The sequence below is a fragment of the Anabrus simplex genome, chromosome 1, assembly GCF_040414725.1.
Source record: "Anabrus simplex isolate iqAnaSimp1 chromosome 1, ASM4041472v1, whole genome shotgun sequence".
Classification (NCBI taxonomy): Eukaryota; Metazoa; Arthropoda; class Insecta; order Orthoptera; family Tettigoniidae; genus Anabrus; species Anabrus simplex.
The window spans coordinates 1144499857-1144521783 of record NC_090265.1 but is presented as its reverse complement, the minus strand read 5'-3'; the positions used below and the strand labels follow the sequence as shown (position 1 = coordinate 1144521783).

Here is a 21927-nt window from a genome sequence, read left to right as displayed (position 1 = left end):
AAGATCCAAAACTTCTGGATAGTTATAGGAGGTATTGCATTAGAAATGGCCTTTGTAAGCTATTTGAAAGGATGGTTAACCGATGTCTTGTGTCAGCCATAGAAAAGGAAGGCTCTTGTCTAACTACCAGTGTGGTTTTCGCTTTCATCGGTCTGCCACTGATCATCTAGTCAGACTGGAGAGCGCCATTCAGGAGGCCTTTCTCCGGAAGGAACACCTAGTCACTGTGTTTCTTGACCTGGGAAAAGCTTACTACACTACTTGGAGATATGGAATTATCTCCACACTACACCAGTGAGGATTTCGGGGAAATTTGCCGACGTTTTTTGAGAAATTCATGTACCTCCGGCTCTTTCGAGTCTGAGTAGGGAATGCTTTTTCTCAATATTATGTACAGGAAAATCGAGTACCTCAGGGATTGGTACCGAGTGTCACACTGTACGCAATCGCCATCAACGGCAAAGTTGCCGCAGCTGGGCCGCAATCATGCCATCACTGTATGTAGACGATTTAGCTCAACATTACAGCTCTGGAAGGGTGGTGTTTACTGAGAGACAGCTAGAGCAAGCTATTAACTGAGTCAACAGATGGGCCCTGCAATATGGTTTCGATTTTCGGCGGCGAAAACCTCAGTTGTACACTTCTGTCGACATCGGCTTGTGCATCCTGAACCAGAGCTCCACCTGCGAAACAGTGTCTTACCAGTGGTAGATACCTGCAGGTCCCTGGGTCTCCATTTTGATGAGAGACTAATGTGGCAGCCCCACATCCGTCAGCTGAAGGTTGCCTGCATGAAGAGACTTAACATGCTTAAGTTTCTCAGCGGCACTTCGTGGGGGCTGACCGTGCGGTGCTGCTATGTTTTTACAGGGCAACAGTCCTCTCCTGAATTGACTATGGAAGTGCGGCTTATGGCTCAGCATCAAAATCCGCACTAAGCCTTTTAGACAGTATTCACCATAGTGGAGTTATGCTGGCAACAGCAGATTTCCGTACTAGCCCCATTCCCAGCATACTCGCTGAAGTGGGTGTTCTATCTTTACGGATAAGAAAGCAGCAGTTACTCCTCACGTACGCTGCCAAAATTCGTGAAATGCCGCTACATCCAAGCTATTAATTCATCTTTAGTACCCACTGCTACGAGAGTTACCAAGACCAACCGAATACCACACGGCCGGTCAGGTTTTGAATTAATAGCTTGTGTCATGATTTAAATATAAATATCGTTGGTTGTCTTGAACAAACTCTTAGCGAAGTACCTCCGTGATTATTTCCGTCACCGGAAATACATCTACTCCGTAGACCCAAGGTGAACATGGATTTCTCTGTTTATCAGAGGTATTTCCAGGACTTCGGTCACCAATATCCGGCCGCGAGACGTTTCTTCATGGATAGTTCTAAAATCGGAGATAATGTTGGTTGCTCTTTCGTCACCGATGATATGAGCATGAAGATCTCGCTATCTAGTGTATGTAGCGTGTATACTGCGGAGTTTTCCGCCATCTTAGATGCTCTGCAGTTTGCACTGGGTGATGAAAGAAGCCATATTCTTATGTGTACCGATTTGTTAAGCTCTCTGCAATCTATTGAAACCTGTTTCTCGCAACACCCACTGGTGCAGCAGATTCATGACCTAGCCAGATTAAGTGATGCTGGCATCAGAATCACTTTCGCTTCCAAGCCACGCTGGGATTGCAGGAAATGAACTTGCGGGTGAAGCTGCAAAGGAAGCGATACTATTACCTCCAAGACGGATCAATGTGTCTGTTAAAGATATTTGTTCTCAGCTACGTCGAACCATCTTGGCTTCCTGGGAATCGGAGTGGCTAGCTATCTAAACTCCCAACAAGCTGTGATCAATTAAGAAGACAGCCACTGTGTGGCGGTCCTCTTTCCAGTCTTCACGGAGAGAGTCCATAGTATTGTGTAGGTTGAGGATAGATCATTTGCTATCAACGCACTCTTATCTCCTAAAGAGGGAAGACACCCCCAGTGTGTTCTTGTGGTGCCGACTTCACCGTGGACCACATCCTCAGAGTGCGCTGATCTCTCAGGCTTAAGACGAAGCCTCGGCCTGCAAGAAACACTTGAACGCATACTAGTCGATGACACGACTACTGCTGATCTCGTCATCCGCATTATGTGCGACAGTGGATTAATCAAGGGCATTTAAACAACAACTGTACTGTTACTCAGGGAACGCACGTTCCCTTTTGATTTGTTAGTAATTTTTCGGCCTAACTCAATAATATTTTGTTTTATTTTGTACTGCGTTTCCAAATTCCATCATTGAATAAATAATTTTCTTTTATTTTCAATTTATTTTCCACTAATTTGTTCAGAGAGGATGACTGCCTAGTTGTATTTCCTCATAAAACAAAAATCACCACCACCACCATCCGTGGCAGTAAATCTCAGCGGACTTATTGAAATAATGGCAAATGGTAAGTGATCATCCAAATTTCTACTTGTGTTTTCTGAGGCTGGTGTACGTAGACTGTTTTACATCCCAGGCGGTCATAGCGCAATTGAAAATTGTGCTCGCACGTCCTGTGGTACCTTTAGTTTGCCATTCAGATGGAGGCACCCAATTTGTGTCTGAAGAGTTCAAACGATTCGCTGTATAGTATGGATTTACATGTGAAGTATCGATCTCCAGATACCATCCTGCAAACGGATGTACTGAGAAAGCGGTCGATAGAGCAAAGAAGATTCTTTCAAAATGCAGTGAAGTCAATCTGGGACTTCTCAAATATAGGAATACTCAATTAAAATCGGGTCTTTCACCTGCCAAGGTGCTGTATGGTAGAAAGTTCCACATTCCCATGAAAACAATATTGCAAACAAGGTGAAGGTACCTCAAGGGGAAAGAGAATATTGGTTGAGCCTGGAAAGCCAACCAATGCAAGAGATGTGTGTGTTCCTGGATCGTCTACTGCATGTGACACACAAGTGGCCAGTGAAGAAGAAGAGTCCATGCATGATGGCCATAATCAGGTAGAATGTGGTTCATCCTATAATGAAATGTTAGAAACATTTCAGCTTCCTAGAATACCAGATGAAATTCAGTGTATTATAATCCAATGGGTTGTGGTAAAATTTGCCTTTAAGAAGACAATTAAGCATTTCATTGGGCAAACAAACAAAGTAATGTCTTGTGATGAGAGGCAAATTCAATTTGTAAAGATGACAAGTAGCTCATCATACATATTTGTGTGGCCTGCTTTGAAGATGTCTCTGTTATCAATTGCCAGGACATAGTGGGACTGCTTGATGAACCTAGAATATTGAGAAGAGTTATCCTGAAATTCACAGAACATCTGCAGTCATCAATGTAAATATAAAGTCTCATCAAAGTGACATTTATGTTAACAATGTCTTAGACTGCTACAAAAACTTAGTTTAATAGATTTTTTTTTACTTCAAACACTTCAGCAGCATTATTTTCTTTCTTATTTCCTACAAACATAAAATTAAACATTTGATACATTATTCATTTTTTATAATGTTTTCAGATGATTCAATAAAGCATTTTAAAGTACAATCTTCTTACTTCTAATTGGTGTTATCTTCCATTGAAAATTTCCAGGCATGTGTAAAGTTACCCCTTGTGAGGATGTATAGCCGAATATCTTGATAAGTACTGGTCTGTGTAAAGTAACCCCATGGTGGGGTAACTTTACACATCTGTTTATTTATTTAAATGTCACAGGGATAGTATGCATTCATTGTGACATTATATTTTTGAGTAAGTACCCTTAAAGCATACATAATCACATTTCAATAAATTTGACAACATATCACAAAAAAGAAAGTGAGGAAAACACAAGAAAAGTGTGTAAAGTAACCCCAGCTGACGGTAAAATGTTTCTTATGTATCCTTTTGTTTGTTTCGTGCCCATCTCATATCTGCTTCAACCAATTTTATGATAATAAACTAATCGATTTTAACTTATTTCTGTCTTGGATTCTTGCCTTTTATGCTTTATTCATTTGTTTAAGAGGCCCGGGTTCAGTTCCTGGATATCTTTCGCCAGGAAGAGGGCTTAAGGTGGGGCTGAAGGGTGCGGGAGAAAGTGTAATTGTCTCCCGCACCCTTCAGCCCCACCTTAAGCCCTCTTCCTAAGCCATATTTCATTTCAATACAAGAACTTACTGATTTCCATGATTATAATTTTTACAACACCCCATTTATACTTTATTCTTTGTTAAAAACCTCTTATTATGTATATTCCTTGTATTATTAACTATTACCATAACATCTCATTTCACTTGTTATTCTTTAAAATAATATTGTCTTAGGATTTCGCCACAAATGATCTTTGCTCCAATACGGCTGATGATGACCCCTAGATGGGTCGAAACTAGTACCGTATAATTTTGTAATCTTGTGAATATATTGTATTGAAAAGGTGGAAACATTTAAGTTATTATTATTATTACTTATATATTGTTCAATACGGACCAAAAACATGAAATTCATACACTCTTCTTTAGCCAACACCTTCATAACATCCAATCCAAAGTACGAACTCGCAACAATGTAATCCAAAAATTATGTGGTACAACTTGGGTTTCAACTGCAGCTTTAGCTCGATGCACGGCTTTGGGACTTGTGTTTTTGACTGCCGAGTACTGTGCTCCTGTTTTGTTGAATAGTCCTCACACCAAACTCCTAGATATGCAGCTCAACACCACGATGCGTCTCATCACTGGCACAATAAGTTCTACACCCACATATTGTCTATCTATCCTCACCCATATCTCCGCATGAGATCTTTGATGTAAAAACACTCTCCTCAGGGAGTTCAATAAAATAATGAGTAATCCCATGGCGATATCGCTGATGTCCATCTGAATTGTCTAAGGTCTCAAAATCCACCAATAAGAACTGCAATAGAATTGAAGAATACCAACTTCAATATAACTAAAGAATGGCAGGGAAGACAAGATAGTAGGCCTGAGTCAACTCTGTCACAAATTGGTTCATCGTTGCCACTTGGTCTACTCTTAACAGGATATGATCAAGCCATTTAACTCCCCAGATTTCCACTACAAATGGAAAAGAATTCCTAAACTGAACTAAGGTTGTGGTGCCTCTAAGCAGACCACCAAACATATCACAGAGTGGCCAAAAGGAAAGTACAGTGGCAACATCAGAGATTTTGCTTGTGCTTTTCCAGAGACAATTAGCTACATAAACAACCTGGACATAAAGGTATAGTTTGCTTTCCAAAATCATGTATGTATGGTATCTGTAAAGCCATATGCTGAATAAATAAATATGAAATACTAAATCTGATCTGGTGGAGGTATAGGTACAAAACAGTGAAATTCAATCGCTTTGTCTAAGTAATCAGGAGAAGGTTATGGAAGCCACTTAGTTCTAGTATATTAAATATTCTGTTCAACATCCACTGTTGTCTTTTTATTCGTGTATTAATTTCGGTACCTCTCGCCTTTCTAAAATTATTATCTTACCTTTAGTCTGTTACAAAGTATCTCCTTTCATAGCTTTCTATTAAAAGTTCCCTTTGGCATGCATTCATGTCACAGGTTTAATGGAAACTATTTTGCCTCCTTACTCTCTCGGTATGTTGACCCTACTGCCCTTCATTCTCTGTGTTTGATTGGCTACTTTCACCTGGACATGGCTGTTTATGTCATCGGCAACTTTCTTGCCGAATGGTACTGATAATGTATCATTCCGTTGCTGTCCTACCTTTCATTGGATACTTTCTGTAATTATTATTATTATTTCGGTCCCTTGGACTTATTTATTCATTTTTTATTGTTAATATTCCTCCAGGACATTTTTTCCGATTATTCTGTATTTTTGTTATTCCTTTGTTTTTCTCTATAGTAATGTTAATTGTTAGTTTTTTCAGCACTAACTTTCATTCTCCGCTGCTACATAACGTCAGCTCCTGCCTTGCTATTCTGCACTCGTCAGCCGAGTTGTTCTCGGCCCTGCTCTCTATGGCAACACGCTGCTAACATTTTCCGGCCACATTTTGGTCACCGTCATCCACCTCGCTTTGCTTGCTTGTACTTGCGGCAGGCATGAATCATCCGCACTTCCTGCAGCAGTCGACTTAACTCACCACACTATTGCCATTGCTGGCAAATCTATTGCTCTGATGCAAGCAACTGAACTTACTGCATGGCCACTTGGGCTATGTCTTGATCGGCATGAGGCTTTCTTCGATTCTCGGCATATTTGCCGAGAAAACATGAGTGCATCAAGAGGTTCCTTTGAGGAGACATTTCTTTAGAGACTGGCTTTTCTATTCATCCTTGAGATCTTTAATCGCCAGTCACTTTAATGCGTGGCCGAACATTTTAAATATTACTTTTAATGGAGATCCACCTGGACTTTCCACTCCCTGGAGGAGTATCATAAATTTCACTCTCTGAGAGTTTCAATTCAAGTCATTCGTATATTGTGATGGAATGTCATGAATATCTCCTCTTCAAGGAGCTGATAACCTAATTCATTATATTTAATCTATTATCTGTTTCAAATTTAATACTGTTCTTGTAATCTTTAATTGTTGTAACATTTTTTTTTTGCCATTTATGGCTTTTCATTCAAGGTAAACTTTCTGGTTTGACCACGGTCAGCCTACATATTAATATATTAGGCATGTCCAGTAATACTGAACCTTCTAGCTTCAAGACAACGGTCTTCTATTGTATTCAATATTCATCGTGCAAAACCTGTGGCAATTATGCTCAAGATCAAGCACCTAAATTTGTGGTCTTTTCTCTGCTTTGATTTGTTCATTTATTGTTATTCAGTATATCATTTAAACAAATGTTGTAACTGCTGTTCCTCTTAACCCGCTTCTTTATTCCCGTAAAACTTTCGATTCCTTATCCTAAGTTTTCTCCACCTTCCATGTACTTTAACTAATATTGTAACCACCCGGCTGAAAGGACCCAAAACATTGGGATTGTTTATTTCATTTTTCATAAAGTTGTCAGTATTGACCTCTGAACTCTATAAGATGCTTCTCAATCATGTACTGGACACAGAAACTGACTTGAATTGTTAGTTTCTCAATAGCACATTTAAGAAAAAGTAAGTGCACATTTTATTCATATGAAAATTAAGGATGGTGTTATGGCAAGTGAAGTGTTATATGTGAATAAACACAGCATTTCTCGACCTGGAAAATGCAATTATAATTGAGAAATGTAATAATTTTACCAAACAGAAAATTTGTGCAAATCCAGGTAAAGCAAAATGGAAGTTTTTTTTTTTTTTTTTTTTTTTTGCTATTGGGTTTACGTTGCACCGACACAGATATGTCTTATGGCGACGATGGCACAGGAAAGGGCTAGGACTGGGAAGGAAGCGGCCGTGGCCTTAATTAAGGTACAGCCCCAGCATTTGCCTGGTGTGAAAATGGGAAACCACGGAAAACCATCTTCAGGGCTGCCGACAGTGGGGTTCGAACCTACTATCTCCCGAATACTGGATACTGGCCGCATTTAAGCAACTGCAGCTATCGAGCTCGGTAATGGAAGTTTTATCATTACATTCCATGGTAAAATGCATGAGACAGAAGAACAGTTTTCTATTTTGATAATCACCTTGTTAGGTCACAGCACCAACACAATCATACAACACTCTTACACCACACAGGTCTATGGACATTCCTAGAGGTGGTGACAATTAAGGGGAAGTAAAACTAGGCAATCTGCCTCTCTGGATGTTCTTGCTAGCGATATTCGTTCTCAGCAATGCCAAACCATCATTAGAGTCAGAGTGACTAGCTAGCTAAACTTTCAATAAACTCAAGACAATTAAAAGGATAACTGCAGTGTAGCAACTACCTTCTGGTCATTACAGAGGGAAGGTGTACATAGTTTTATGCAGGTTAAGGAGGTCAAGAAAGATCTACATATTCACATTTCCTAACGAGGGAAGTCGCCCTCATGTGTGTTCGTGAGGAGCACATTTCATTGCGAGTGCACAATCTCTCTGATCTTGGATGAAATCTTTAACTTCCAGAAACACTCAGAAAAGCTAATCTCTTCAATCTCCTTATGAGCATAAATAGTATGACTAAGTACTTCTAAAGTTAAAGTACATTTTGCTCTGGGAGCTTTTGTTTACTTTTGATATGTCAGTTTATTTTTTCAGTTTCGATATGATACATGTATCATAGGTTATGATTTTCATTTTCATGACGACGTATAACTAATATAATAGGGTTTGAGGGATGTTCCACCATTCAATACAAAGTAAAATATTTGAAATTTATTAAGCGAAGACCGATTTCAACTCCCTTGGAGTAATCATCATCAGTTCTCATAGAATAATTGAATCAAAGGTAATCTGATAACAGTCATCATGAGGATTGCCTACATACATCTCAATAGGTTGACATCAAACATAATGTTAAAATTATATACACAATGACATGAAACGCTTGGCACATTGGGTTAAAAATAGTGCCGTGTGTTGTAGAACATGGAACAACCCAGATCCGAGAACTTTCTCTTAAAGTGCCAAGCGTTTCATGTCAATGTGTGTATTTCGATTAGTTCATATAATTTCAAGTTGATTGAAACAAAACCGACAAGTCTGTTCCATGCTCTACAAACACACGGCAGTATTTTTAACCCAGGTCCAAGAACTTTCTTAAAGTGCCAAGCGTTTCATGTCATTGTGTATGTAATTTGTCATTAGGTTTTACGTCAACCTACTGATATGTATTTAGGCAATTGCCAATGTGTATATAATTTTGTCATTATGTTTTATGTCAACCTATTGAGATGTATGTAGACAATCCACATGATGACTGTTATCAGATTCCCTTTGATTTAACTATTCTACAAGAACTGATGATGACTCCAAGGGAGTCAAAACCGGTCTTCACTTAATAAATTTCAAATATTTTACATTGTGTTGAATGGTGAAACATCTCTCAAACACTATTATATTATACATGAACATTTTATTATACTTTTTATTTTTAGACCCTCGACTAAAATTGTACTTGATGTTCATTTTTCCATTTATTTTGTTGAGAGGAGCTGATGATCATGTTTTTGCCATTAAAACAACACTCGTCACCACAACTCTTAGATTCCCAGAGAATTTTTTTTTTTGGTAGTGGTTTAATGATGCAGTAATACATCAAAAGTTTTTCAGTGATGCAAGAATGGGGAAGGCAACTAACATTCACTACTTTTACAGTAGGAAAGGGATTCCCTTGCTGGAGTGCTTCGAACAAATTGCTACAGGTGTACAGCAAGTGGCTGAATACTCTACAACAAAGTTGGTTTCATTCTGTGAATTGTTATCATTACATAATGGATGTCAACACAGAAAGAGAAAGATTATTTTAGTGCATAGATATTTATTGAAATTAAAAGTTCATACAGCATTTCAAAAAGTGTACAAAAAACAAAATATATGCAGTAGTAAGAACAATTGAACATATGATAAAAATGCATCAAAACAAATATAATCACCACAGTAACTAATAAAAGTTGTATCCACTTCGCTGATAACAGAAGTAGCTGCAAACTGCCAAACAACCAGCAAGGCAAGTAACTTGATACTAATTTTCTTTCTGATCCAATTTTGTCCGCTATTAACCATTCATTTAATTTTGTAAGCACCGTGGCCGACAGGTCAACATCTTGGTCTTCAATTCACCAAGTTCTGGGTATAACTCCCAGTCAAGTAATGCGATTTTAATTGTGGATCTTTAATTATCTTGGCTCTAGGACTTCATATTTGTGCTGATCTAAACATGTCTACAACTCAGACACCACATACTGTACATACATAATTATATACACAGCAAATGCTATCCACCCTCATTGGAGGGTCTGCCCTACAAAAATTACACCGAGATAGTAATACAGTAAACATAAAATATATTTTCTTTTTAATATACAATTATTATTCTGGATGCAAGAGGTAATCTACTGTAACTGTTAAACAATGATTTTGAGGTATGTGACTTGTTTTGATTGTCTTCATATGGGTACACTATTGTATGTGCAAAGAGAACCCAGCAATAAACAATGGTAATTGATCAAACAACAGTTCAACCTTTTGTTGAACACCGCACTCTTTATCATATTGGTTCTTATGATAGTTTACCATGGTCAGAACTGTCTATCTGACCTGCCTTAAATGTAGTAAAATATGTGCCTCAGCAGCTCTCCTGTGAAGTTAGTGAAATGTCATGATAGTTTACCTCTGATGTCCAGAATTAGAGTCTGGATTTTTATGTAATTACATATCTTTTGCTCTGTATTTATTCATCTGGAAGCCTACAATGTTTATGAATAAGGCTAGTAGAACCATTATATTTACTTTTAATATTACAAATTTTTATGTATGTTATACAATACTACATATTTTAGAAATAGTTATAATTTTTTTTTTTTTTTGCATAAAACTAATGTCTATGCTAGATGCTTAATTAAACACACTGGATTATAAAAAAAAAGTTTCTTGAATTTAAATTGAACACTGTCAGTGTGATAATGGAATATTTAATTCTGCTTTTATAATAATACAGGTCCAACACTTTAGTATAACCTGGTGTTTCCAACCTTATGCTTTCATCCTGCATTTTCCAATTAGCTCTAGAAAACGTAGCTGATTGACAGATCACAATACATAATTGAATCATCACCCCACCACCTGAACGCAGTTTAACTTTTACTGCTTTCTTTACAGTCGATTTACAAGGAAATAGAAATGACAATGTTTGTATGGTATTTTCTCACTCCACCACCTAGGGGCAGCTTACTAACTCTGTGATATTCATAATAATGCAAATAATAGAGGTTTGTAAGGGAGAGATAAAGAGTTGTATTTTGCTTGCTAATATTTTCAGGAAGCACTAGGAAGATGGCCATTTGAAATACTTCCAGCAATCAAGTATGTTTCATCACATACAGTAGTACAGTTCTGTAGGCACTATCTCAGTTGTACAGTGAACAGTTAAGTATTTCAGCCGAGATGACTCCAGTCCCAAGTTCTTTAGCTGTGAAACTTTGATCCTAGATAACTATGGATGATGCCCTTAATACTGATGGAAAAATGGTGATGTGTCGAGTGTGTGACAAAAATTCTCAATTCCCAATTAGGACAACACACAAAGTGCACTTCACAACAAAAGTAAGCAATTATGCTTATTAAACACAAATGCAAAAAAGATTCTTGGCCATAAGACCTATTTGTGATGGTGACCAATATAATGCGAACTTTGTTATGGAATAGTGCATCCAAACTCTATATAATTGCCAGCTGAGTTCTAGAATGCACAGATCATGCAATAATTGCCTGATTCGTTAAAGACACACAAAATATTGTGACCTGGAGGTGTACAAGGAGAGAGTTATTTTAACTAACTGTACATTGACTCAGCAGCCTATATGACCAAGGCTGCAACTGCATTCAATGTATTATGTTCCCACTTCATCCATTTCAAGTGGCAGGAGAGATACTAAGTCACTTCCCTCAAGTCAATGAACTTGTTTCTTCAACCAAGAAAGTGTTTGTGAAGGTGATGTTACAAGTGCAGGCTTACCAGGAGCAACTACCATAAGCAACACTTCCTTCAGATGCCAAATTAACATGGATGAAGACAGTTAATTTCTACAATGAACACCACAAAAGATATTAAGATTGCTGTTGATTCCCTCATGAGCTTCCTGTATTGGCGAGAGATACAAAAATCTTTCAGAGTCCTAAAACTATTTCTGATGTTGCGTACATCAAATGTAACTTCGATGGGATTCCTGAAAATATTGAAAAGTTGGTAACTTGTGGGTTATAGCTCATGGAATCTATGAATATACGTCATTCAAAATAAATTCAGTGCTGTTCGCACATAAGTAGGTCAAAAATTCATGAAAAATTTTCAGTCCTTTCTTGAGAGAAGTACGGGTTACACCAGTTTATTTATTGTTAGCCAGATCATCAGTGGAGAGTTGCGAGAATCTCCAAAATATATCACTCCCAGACATATCCATTTATTGAAGTATGCACTAGTGACCTCCCGAGATGTCAAGCGATCATTTTCAGTGAACAAGAATATACTTTTTGATCGCCAACAAATCTGACTATTGAGAATATGGAGAAACTGTAACATACTGTACTCCGCAGCTTGATTGACATTTGCACCATAATCTAAAGTAACTTAATTATTTATATTGTAATCTGTTTTAAATTAATCTACTTTTTTACCTTTCATGCTCAACAAAAGCATTTTTGAAACATTTATGTAATTGTGATATTACACATTTGGTACATACAGTAAAAACTTGCTCAAAGCGCAGTTACAGGGGACCAAAATATTTTTTCCAAATTAGACAAGTTTTCACATTACAGAAAGCTATTTTTTTGCCTTAAGACACCAATCACTACCACTGCTACACAAAACAATATACAGTATAGAGTATTTTAAAATATTATTTAGAGCTTACCTGTATCTGCCTACGAATAACGCTCGGCTATCCAGCTTGATGGGCTGGGAAGACACGGGAGAAAGGAGACGAGCTGCTCGACTAAGCAGTATGTTACACATGTCCGAGCTGTCAGTGGAGAGATGGCATGGAATGACATTAGTAGACGAATAAGTTTGAGTGGCGTCTTTAAAAGTAGGAAAGATCACAATATGAAGATAAGTTGGAATTCAAGAGGACAAATTGGGGCAAATATTTGTTTATAGGAAGGGGAGTTAGGGATTGGAGTAACTTACCACGGGAGATGTCCAATAAATTTCCAATTTCTTTGCAATCATTTAAGAAAAGGCTAGGAAAACAACAGATAGGGAATCTGCCACCTGAGTGACTGCCCTAAATGCAGAACAGTACTGACTGACTGATGTACATAGTACTGTATTTCATACACTGATTTGTTAATTATTATTACTGAGCGTTATTACATATAGTATGATACACAATATATCATTTTGAATCACAACACTATCTGATACTATTCCACAACACTAGATATATACTCCTTAAACTTATTTCCTTCACAGTACTAAGATTTTTTTCCCCAGATCAAACAAAGAAACTTGTTTCTTCTTCTTTCTAATCATATCTTTCTGAATGCAGTATTGAGCTGAGTACATTAGTTCAAGAAGCGTGGAAAAATTAGTTGCTTTACGTCACAGGTGCACTGTAGGGCCTGTTCATGGGTTTGAATCTGTTTTGATCTTCATTTTCTTGCTTGTCTCCTTCCACCTCCTCCCCTTTCTCGACTTTTCTCACTGCTAGAATGGCTGTAGCTGATTCAAAATTGTGATGCGCTGTAAGTTGTTCATCACTTTGAATAAAGTTCTCTGCGTGCAGGGAACATTCCTTGTTTGACACAAGTTTGATATTGTCAATAGATTTTCAAGCACTTAATTCCTTCCATCTTCTGTATTATCACTCTCTTCAAACCCCGTTATAATGAAACACTTCATCACAGTTTCTGCCTTAATTTGATTTACAGCCAGTCCAATCCAGTTCACTGCATCTAGAAATAATAATGATCTTGCCGCAGTGTAAGAGGTATCAGCTATTTCCACATGCACGATCAGCGATTGCATTAAAAAGTGCCTATAGTATGATTTGAATGAGAAAAGACACCCATATCCATTGGCTGTTAGATACTTACTGTATTAGGTGGGAACCAGAACAAGTTTCAGTGAACACGTTGGCGGTGCAGGTAGGGTTGCACAGCTGTGAGCTTGCATTTGAGAAATAGTGGGTTCGAACCCCACTATCAGCAGTCCTAAGGATAGTTTTCCATGGTTTCCCATTTTCATATCAGGCCAATGCTGGGGCAGTACCTTAATTAATGCCATGGCCACTTCCTTCCCATTACTAGCCCTTTCCTCTCCCATTGTTGTCATAAGACCTATCTTTGTCGGTGCGATGTAAAACAAGTTATAAACAAAGTTTCACATTTGACAATGTTATGATTGAGTGACAGGTGGCTTGTTGAGGAAAAGAATAACCTTTTGGTTTTCCTTTTTTCATTTTAACATTTAATCCAATCAACCATTTTTCCATTAAAGTAGCAATATTCCAAGCACTGTTACTGTTTCGCCTAACCACCGGAAGGTTATTGATTTTCAGATTCTTGAAACATCTCTGTTTCGCTGCCTTCCCAATCGTGAGAGCTTTTTTCCAATTCCATGCATATTCCCACACTGTAACACTAAGGCTGATTCTCCACGAGCAGGTAAAACGCCGCTGTTCGCCCGCCTGACCGCTCAAACTTTTTTCCTATTCTACACGAGCGGTTGAATTGACGCCTCTAAACAGCGCCAGAAACGCCGGCCACACGCGCAGCCATTCTCCACCAGCGATAAACCCGCCATACTCTAATGATGGATGTCGTACAAATAGGTTGTGTTGTCGGAGCTGTTCAACTACAGTTTTTAGCAATATTAAAAAAGAAACCTGGTAAGAAAAGACATTGATGTACTCACCCTGCGTTATCGAATCGGCTCACCACTGGACAATTTCATTTAACGTTTTGTGAACACAGGAGCTACCCGGAAAAGTTTTTTCAATATCATAGAATGTCAGTTGCTTCATTCGATGAGCTATTTGAACTTATTAAGGTGCATATTACTAAACGAGACACCGTAATGAGGAAAAGCATTGATCCAACAGAGAGACTTGTGGTGACATTAAGGTAAGTGCAAATTTCGACTCACATATTTTTACATTCTATTTATTTATTATGTAAGACAATGAACCAATCAATGAAGCAGCCACTTATAAACAAAATGTACAATACCAAAACATGAAATGAATTAATATTATTGACCATTATGAGGAAAAAACACAAATGAATTACGTAAATACGAGTTACTGTAATACATTACAATCTTGTTATATATTCAGATAATCAGATATATTGTAACAATCACTGGTGTCAGTATTGTAACTCGTTGGGGTGGTCGGAGATACACTACATACAGATGAAGGGCTCCTTCTGCTATTTTCTCCAAACTGTTCAAAGTAGTTTGAAAAAACTTGTGAAATTTGACTTCGTACGTGCGTTGCTGCATGTAGGGGCATGCTGTCAAGTACAGGAACGAATGATGAAAGAAAAGCCTTGTGTCCATTTTTATCCGAATGTCTTTCCTCTTGTTGTAACTCCAAACTTGCAGCCAATATACTTGTTAGGTCCTTGGTCGAAGAGACAATACATCTTTCTGATTCGTTTTCATTGGGGCTTGTATTGTCGCTCAGTGTAGTCTGTGTTGGTTCTTCAACATGATTTCCTTCGGTTCTAGGTGCACCAATGTTAGACAATGTTGTCTGGTTACCTTTCACATGAGGTAAAAGGAATTGTAGTTGATCATAGTACACGTACTGTTTTTTCTTTGATGCAGGTTGACCAGTGCCTGTGGCTATAACGGACCTATGGTCTTTTACAAAGCAGTCCCTTATAGCCTTCCATTTTTTCATGAGGTCTTTAACTGGAAAAAAAAGGCCACGTATTTAAAATACAGCTTTGAACGTAGAAATATGGGGTGTATTAAAATGTTTTTCCTGCAGCAATGGAAATTAATACTAAAAGGAAACTTAGCATGACAAACACATTGTTTCTTAATAATAAGCCTACATATTTAGAAATCATACAAACCTATGCTATTATATATAATTAATTATTCAAAATGGCAGTGCATCACGCCCACTATTTTGCCGTTTTCCTGATAATTTCCAAACACATGAATATTTGTCTAAGATTCTTTGTTTGTTATGATTAGTAATGTCATAGCTACAATATTTACTAGAATCAGTGAAGCCCATAAAGTATAAATATTTTTTCATTAAGTTATTTTCAAGTAGTTGTTTTGTTAGTTAATTTTCATTTGAAAATATTTTTTTTAAATGTAACAAATGAAGCCAGCTCAATAATTCTGGTATATCTTCTTCTTTTCTATGAAATGTACATGTATAAAAAAAATTATCGTAATATCTTTAAACATTTCAGAGTTATCAGGGAAACGGTTCTGAAAAACACAAGTTACGGGAAACGATCAACAAGATTAATGATAAAGGTCTTGCTTGGGTGACAGGGATTCACATTTTTGGTCATAACTCCGAAAGTATTGGAGATATTAACAAAACATTTTCAGTGTTATAAAGAGAAAAGTTCAATTTTAAATTAAACAAATAAATTGAAAAATCGCATTTTTGGTCGTTCAAAGGTGATATGTGTAAAGAAGTGGAATCAGAGATAAGGCTTTTTGCAGATGATGTTATTCTGTATAGAGCAATAAATAAGTAACAAGATTGTAAGCAACTGCAAAATGACCTCGATAATGTTGTGAGACGGACAGTAGGCAATGGTATGATGATAAACGGGGTTAAAAGTCAGGTTGTGAGTTTCACAAATAGGAAAAGTCCTCTCAATTTTAATTACTGCGTTGATGGGGTGAAAGTTCCCTTTCGGGATCATTGTAACTACCTAGGTGTTAATATAAGAAAAGATCTTCATTGGGATAATCACATAAATATGATTGTAAATAAAGAGTACAGATCTCTGAATGAGGGTATTTAGGGGTTGTAGTAAGGATGTAAAGGAGAGGGCATATAAGTCTCTGGTAAGACCCCAACTAGAGTATGGTTCCAGTGTATAAGACCCTCACCAGGATTACTTGATTCAAGAACTGGAAAAAATCCAAAGAGAAGCAGCTCGATTTGTTCTGGATGATTTCTGACAAAAGAGTAGCATTACAAAAATGTTGCAAAGTTTGGGCTGGTAAGACTTGGGAGAAAGGAGACGAGCTGCTCGACTAAGTGGTATGTTCCAAGCTGTCAGTGGAGAGATAGCATGGGAGGACATCAGTAGACGATTAAGTTTGAGCTGTGTCTTTAAAAGTAGGAAAGATCACAATATGAAGATAAAGTTGGAATTCAAGAGGACAAGTTGGGGCAAATATTTGTTTATAGGGAAGTTAGGGATTGGAATAAATTACCAAGGGAGATGTTCAATAAATTTCCAATTTCTTTGCAATCATTTAAGAAAAGGCTAGGAACACAGATAGGGAATCTGCTACCTGGACGACTGCCCTAAATGCAGATCAGTAGTGATTGTTGTTGTTCATTGTTGTTGTGGTGCCCCCCCCCCCCCTTAAGACACTTTCAAAGTGTGTTTTTTTTTTTTAAATATGAGTTTCAAATATCAAGAAAAACGATTCCAAAAATTATCAAAGAAACATGCATTGCTATATGGACCGTTCTTCAACCACAAGAGATGCCATCACCTACTAAGGAAATTTGGTTGCAGATAGCTGAAGATTTTCAGAAAATCACACAGTATCCTAACTGTATTGGAAGTGTTCATGGCAAACATATTAGAATTATTTGTCCGCCCAACTCAGGTTCAGAGTATTTCAACTTCAAGAAGTTTTTTTCTATTGTCTTGATGGCCGTATCAGATGCGAACTATTACTTTACCGCCATAGATGTTGGATCTTATGGACGTGAGGGTGATTCAAGTATATTCAAGGTCAAATTTGGGAGCAAGACTGAAGAACAATGATTTAGATTTTCCATCTAGTAAACCACTACTGGTACCAGACAACTGTACAAAAGGACCTAATATGCCCTATGTATTGCTCGGGGATGAGGCTTTTGGATTGTCTAAGCATATGATGCGGCCTTATCCAACAAAGGGTCTTACGCATGAAAAACGGGTCTATAATTACAGGCATTGCAGAGGACGGCGTGTGGTAGAATGTGCCTTTGGGATTCTCAGTAACAAATGGCGAGTACTGCATTCATCCATGTTAATACACCCGGAGTTCGTCAGTATTGTGGTGCAGGCCTGTTGTATTCTGCACAACTTCGTTCGACGAAGAGATGGGTACCTTTTCAAGGATACTCTAACATGTACTGATTAGACATTGATCGAAGGGGATTGATGTAAGAGAAGCATTTTGCCAATATTTCAACGGTCCTGGAGCACTTCCGTGGCAGAATAAATGTTTATAAATATGAAAGATGCACAAATTTGTTGTGACTATAGTACAATCAATCAACAAGATGTAAAAGTGTAAAATGTAAGAAATGTAAACTATGTACACCTACCGTACGTAGACAATATATTGTTTCTTAAGTATATGTCTTTATTTACTTCTTAATCATCGTAACAAAATATATTAACCCCTAATGTATTATAACATTATTTGTTAAAAGTATGGGTGATTTACATTTCGTTCGTGTTGCACCACGAGCATATGTTGACCTAGACGCGTGAAGCCACATTTTTTAAACCAGTTTACATTTAAGCAAACACACATAACATAACAAACATATAATAACAAAACTATAGTGTAGATTAAATATTACTCACTTCGTTCATCCTTAGCAGTAACATGAATATCATCCCAATCTTCAAACATATTCCTTCCAACGTCGGACCAGCATTTAGATTTAATTTCTCTATTTGAGTATTCTTTAGATTGAAAATCGTACAATGCAGGTCTAGCCTCAATTTCGCAAACAAACTTTTCAGTTTCGAACATGTTTACGAATACGGAACTAACATAAAGAAGATACTACACTTCAGGCTGTTCCTATCGTGCGACAGAGGCGGGTGAACTGCTCACTTCCGCCACGTGGAGTATGCTTCGCTGTTCTACCGCTAGCGGGAATAACGCCTCTGCTGGCGTTAGACCTGCCTGCCCGCTCATGGACGCGTCCACCCGTGGCGTGCAAACCGCCCGTGTAGACAGCTCTACAAATACCCCCATAGTTCTGTTCCGCAAGCGGGTTTGTAGTGGGCGAACAGCGGCATTTTACCTGCTCGTGGAGAATGAGCCTTAGTCTTTCCATCACCCAACACCACCATGCGGTACCATATAGTACCAGTGCGTCTTATTTCATATTTTCTCATACTTATCTGTACTAGTGCCATAAATCTGGCAACTCTGCTTTACATTGTCAAGGTGATACTCCTTACAATGCCTGAAATCAACAGAGGGTTTCATATAAGTGTTTGCAGCGACAACTGCTTAGAATTTGAGATTGTGTTGAGAGGAATAAAAATGACTGCGCATCTAAAATAAGTTGCTTTATTTTGTTTATAAATTTTGACAATACAATTTCATATCACATGGTTTACTATCTTGAAATATCAGTCTATGACTTGAAATAACAAGTAATTGGTCTGTATTCTGCATTTGCTGTTATGACACTAATTATTCTGATGGTACAGTGTGGTACCACATGGCGCTTACCATATCTTTCTGTTCTTTTTCTACTCCTAACTTCTAAGGGTGATTCTAAAGAAATAATTCATAGTGTAGTCGCAAATAATGATTTGTGTGTGTCATGCAACTGTATAATTGTAGATTTTACTCTAAAAAATCCATATCATAACATACGTGGAGAGTGCGATGTTTTGTGTCTAATGATGTGTGAACTTAATTTGAGTGACTTGATGCTTGTGGTGGTTCTACATGTTATTGAAGAAGAGGATAGACTACTGATACTGAAGCTATATACATTGAACCACTGGAATCTACTGTATTATCTGATGAAGATTCGGCTGAGGAAGACGGGCGAACAGATTATAAGGGATGCGGTACTGGATGTCAACTCTGAGCACCAACTGAAGTAGTGCTGAAGTAGCAAATCTCTCACAGCAGAAGTAGAGAATCCATGTCTGATAATGATTCGATGCCTGCTAAGAGAGCGGTATCCCCACCTCGTCCACCATCTACCTGGATGATGGATGACCTAATTCCCACAACAGTCCACTTTCGTAGTGCAAAATTTTCCACTTTTTGAAATATGATGCTGATTGAAATATTTGAGTTGTTTTTTCATTAAGAACTTGTGAATTTCTTGTGCTCTGAAGCCAGCATTATGCGCTTTTTACAAATGAAAAATCCAAAAGTAACCCCCCAAGAAATGAAAAACCGAGCTTGATAGCTGCAGTCGCTTAAGTGCGGCAATTATCCAGTATTTGGGTAACAGTGGGTTCGAACCCCACCATCGGCAGCCCTGAAGATGGTTTTCCGCGGTTTCCCATTTTAATAATGTTTTTTGCTTTACGCCCCACTAACTACTTTTACGGTCTTCAGAGACGCCGAGGTGCCAGAATTTAGTCCCACAGGAGTTCTTTTACGTGCCAGTAAATATACCGACACAAGGCTGTCGTATTTGAGGACCTTCAAATACCACCGGACTGAGCCAGGATCGAACCTGGCAAGTTGGGGTTAAAGGTCAGCGCCTTAACCGTCTGAGCCACTCAGTCCGGCCCTGTTTCCCATTTTCACACCAGGCAAATGCTGGGGCTGTACCTTAATTAAGGCCACGGCTGCTTCTTTCCAACTCCTAGCCCTTTCCTACCCCACTGTCGGCGTAAGACCTATCTGTATCGGCGCGACGTAAAAAAGAAAAAGAAAGAAAGAAAGAAATGAAAATATTCGGTGGTATTTTTCTTCAAAGTGGCTATGTGCAAGTGCCACCATCAGAATAATGTAGGGGCAAAATACTTATTACAATGCAAATCCCGCATCCACACAGAATGTGTCAAGTGCAGTGTGGGCGTAAGTGTAAACTGCTTTTCTTGCCATTCCACATTAGGGAAAACAGGTAACTAAATAAAGAAACTGAAGTCTATAGTAGACTTTCATCTTCTTCATCCACTCCCTTTTCCAGATTCTCTCTGGGTAGAGTCGTGTACCAAAGCCCTCCACCTTACTCGATCTTTCCACCATTCCCCTTCTAGTACTTTATTGCTATCGACTCCTCTATTTGCAATACAGTCCACAACAGAGTTCCTCCATTTGATTCAAGGCCGTCCCCTAAGCCTCTTTGCAGTCTCTGTATCCATGAATGTTCTCTTTCGTATTCTCTCTCCTGGCATTCTCATTATGCATCCCAACCATTTCAGTGCTATATCAATCTCTTCTTGATGTTTAACTCCCAACGCTTATTTCGTATTTTATCTCATCTTGTCTTCCCCACTTTATGCTCCTCAAGAACCTCACTTCAGCTGCTTGTATCTTACTTTGGTTCCGCTCGGTCAACGTCCATGCTGCTGAAGCCTAGGTCAGTATAGGTTTATAATAGGATGAGTATAAAACCCTCTTGCACTTCACTGGCACATCTTTGTTCCATACAATGTCTCTCATACACTGGTAGAAACTTGCATTCTTAAATCAATTTCATCCAAATTTCCATCTTGTGACATCACGCTGTCAAAATATTTAAAAATTTTCACTACTTCAAGAGGTTCATTTCCTATTCTTATCACTCCTCTAGATTTTCTGTTACCTCTCATCATGATGAAAGTCTTGTTTTTCACAGTACTAATCTTCATTCCAAAATTTTTTATCTCCTCATTCCATAAATCAACTTGTGTCTGTACTTCCTCTTCATTATCTTCCCAAACTACGAGGGCCATCCGGAAAGTAGTAACCGTTAGCGCCGCATGAAGCGCTGACGACTCGGGTAGCCGCTGGGCAAGGTCAGACCGCATCAGTGGCTTGTCTGCCTGCTCTGTGCGATGTTGCGTGATGCTAGCATTGGCTGTGTTGTGTCTGTGTACGTTTAAAATGTTTAAACATACTGAGAACCCTGCCAAAGTGAGGGCCGTGATTAAATTTCTTAATGCACGAAATGTTCGACCTTGTGATATTCATCGCCAATTAACGGAGGTGTATGGAGACAATGTGATGGACGAGTCGTCTGTTCGGCGCTGGTGTTGCAACTTCAACCTGGGGAGAGGGAATACACACGACGAGGAGCGTTCAGGAAGACCATCTTTCATTACAGACCAACTGCTGAGCGCAGTAGACGAATGCGTGAGGAACGATCGGCACGTCACAATTGATGAACTCTGTGAACTTTTTCCTAATGTGTCTCGAACAATTGTTAATGAAATTGTCAAAGACCATCTGCATTATTAAA

At 38.3% G+C, this 21927-nt stretch overlaps 1 protein-coding gene across 3 annotated transcripts in view; it reads right to left on the bottom strand.

Moving 5' to 3' along the window:
- DNaseII (deoxyribonuclease II) overlaps positions 1–21927 on the bottom strand; it is a 342513-nt gene that overhangs the window by 236879 nt on the left and 83707 nt on the right. The window contains exon 8 of one of the 3 annotated variants that reach the window (XR_010858599.2): positions 12469–12576. The gene's annotated coding sequence lies outside the window, so the exon portion shown is untranslated. Of the gene's footprint in view, positions 1–9371; positions 12577–14710; positions 15474–21927 lie in introns of those variants that run through there. The other 2 variants (XM_067137402.2, XM_067137401.2) reach the window with 2 other exon arrangements.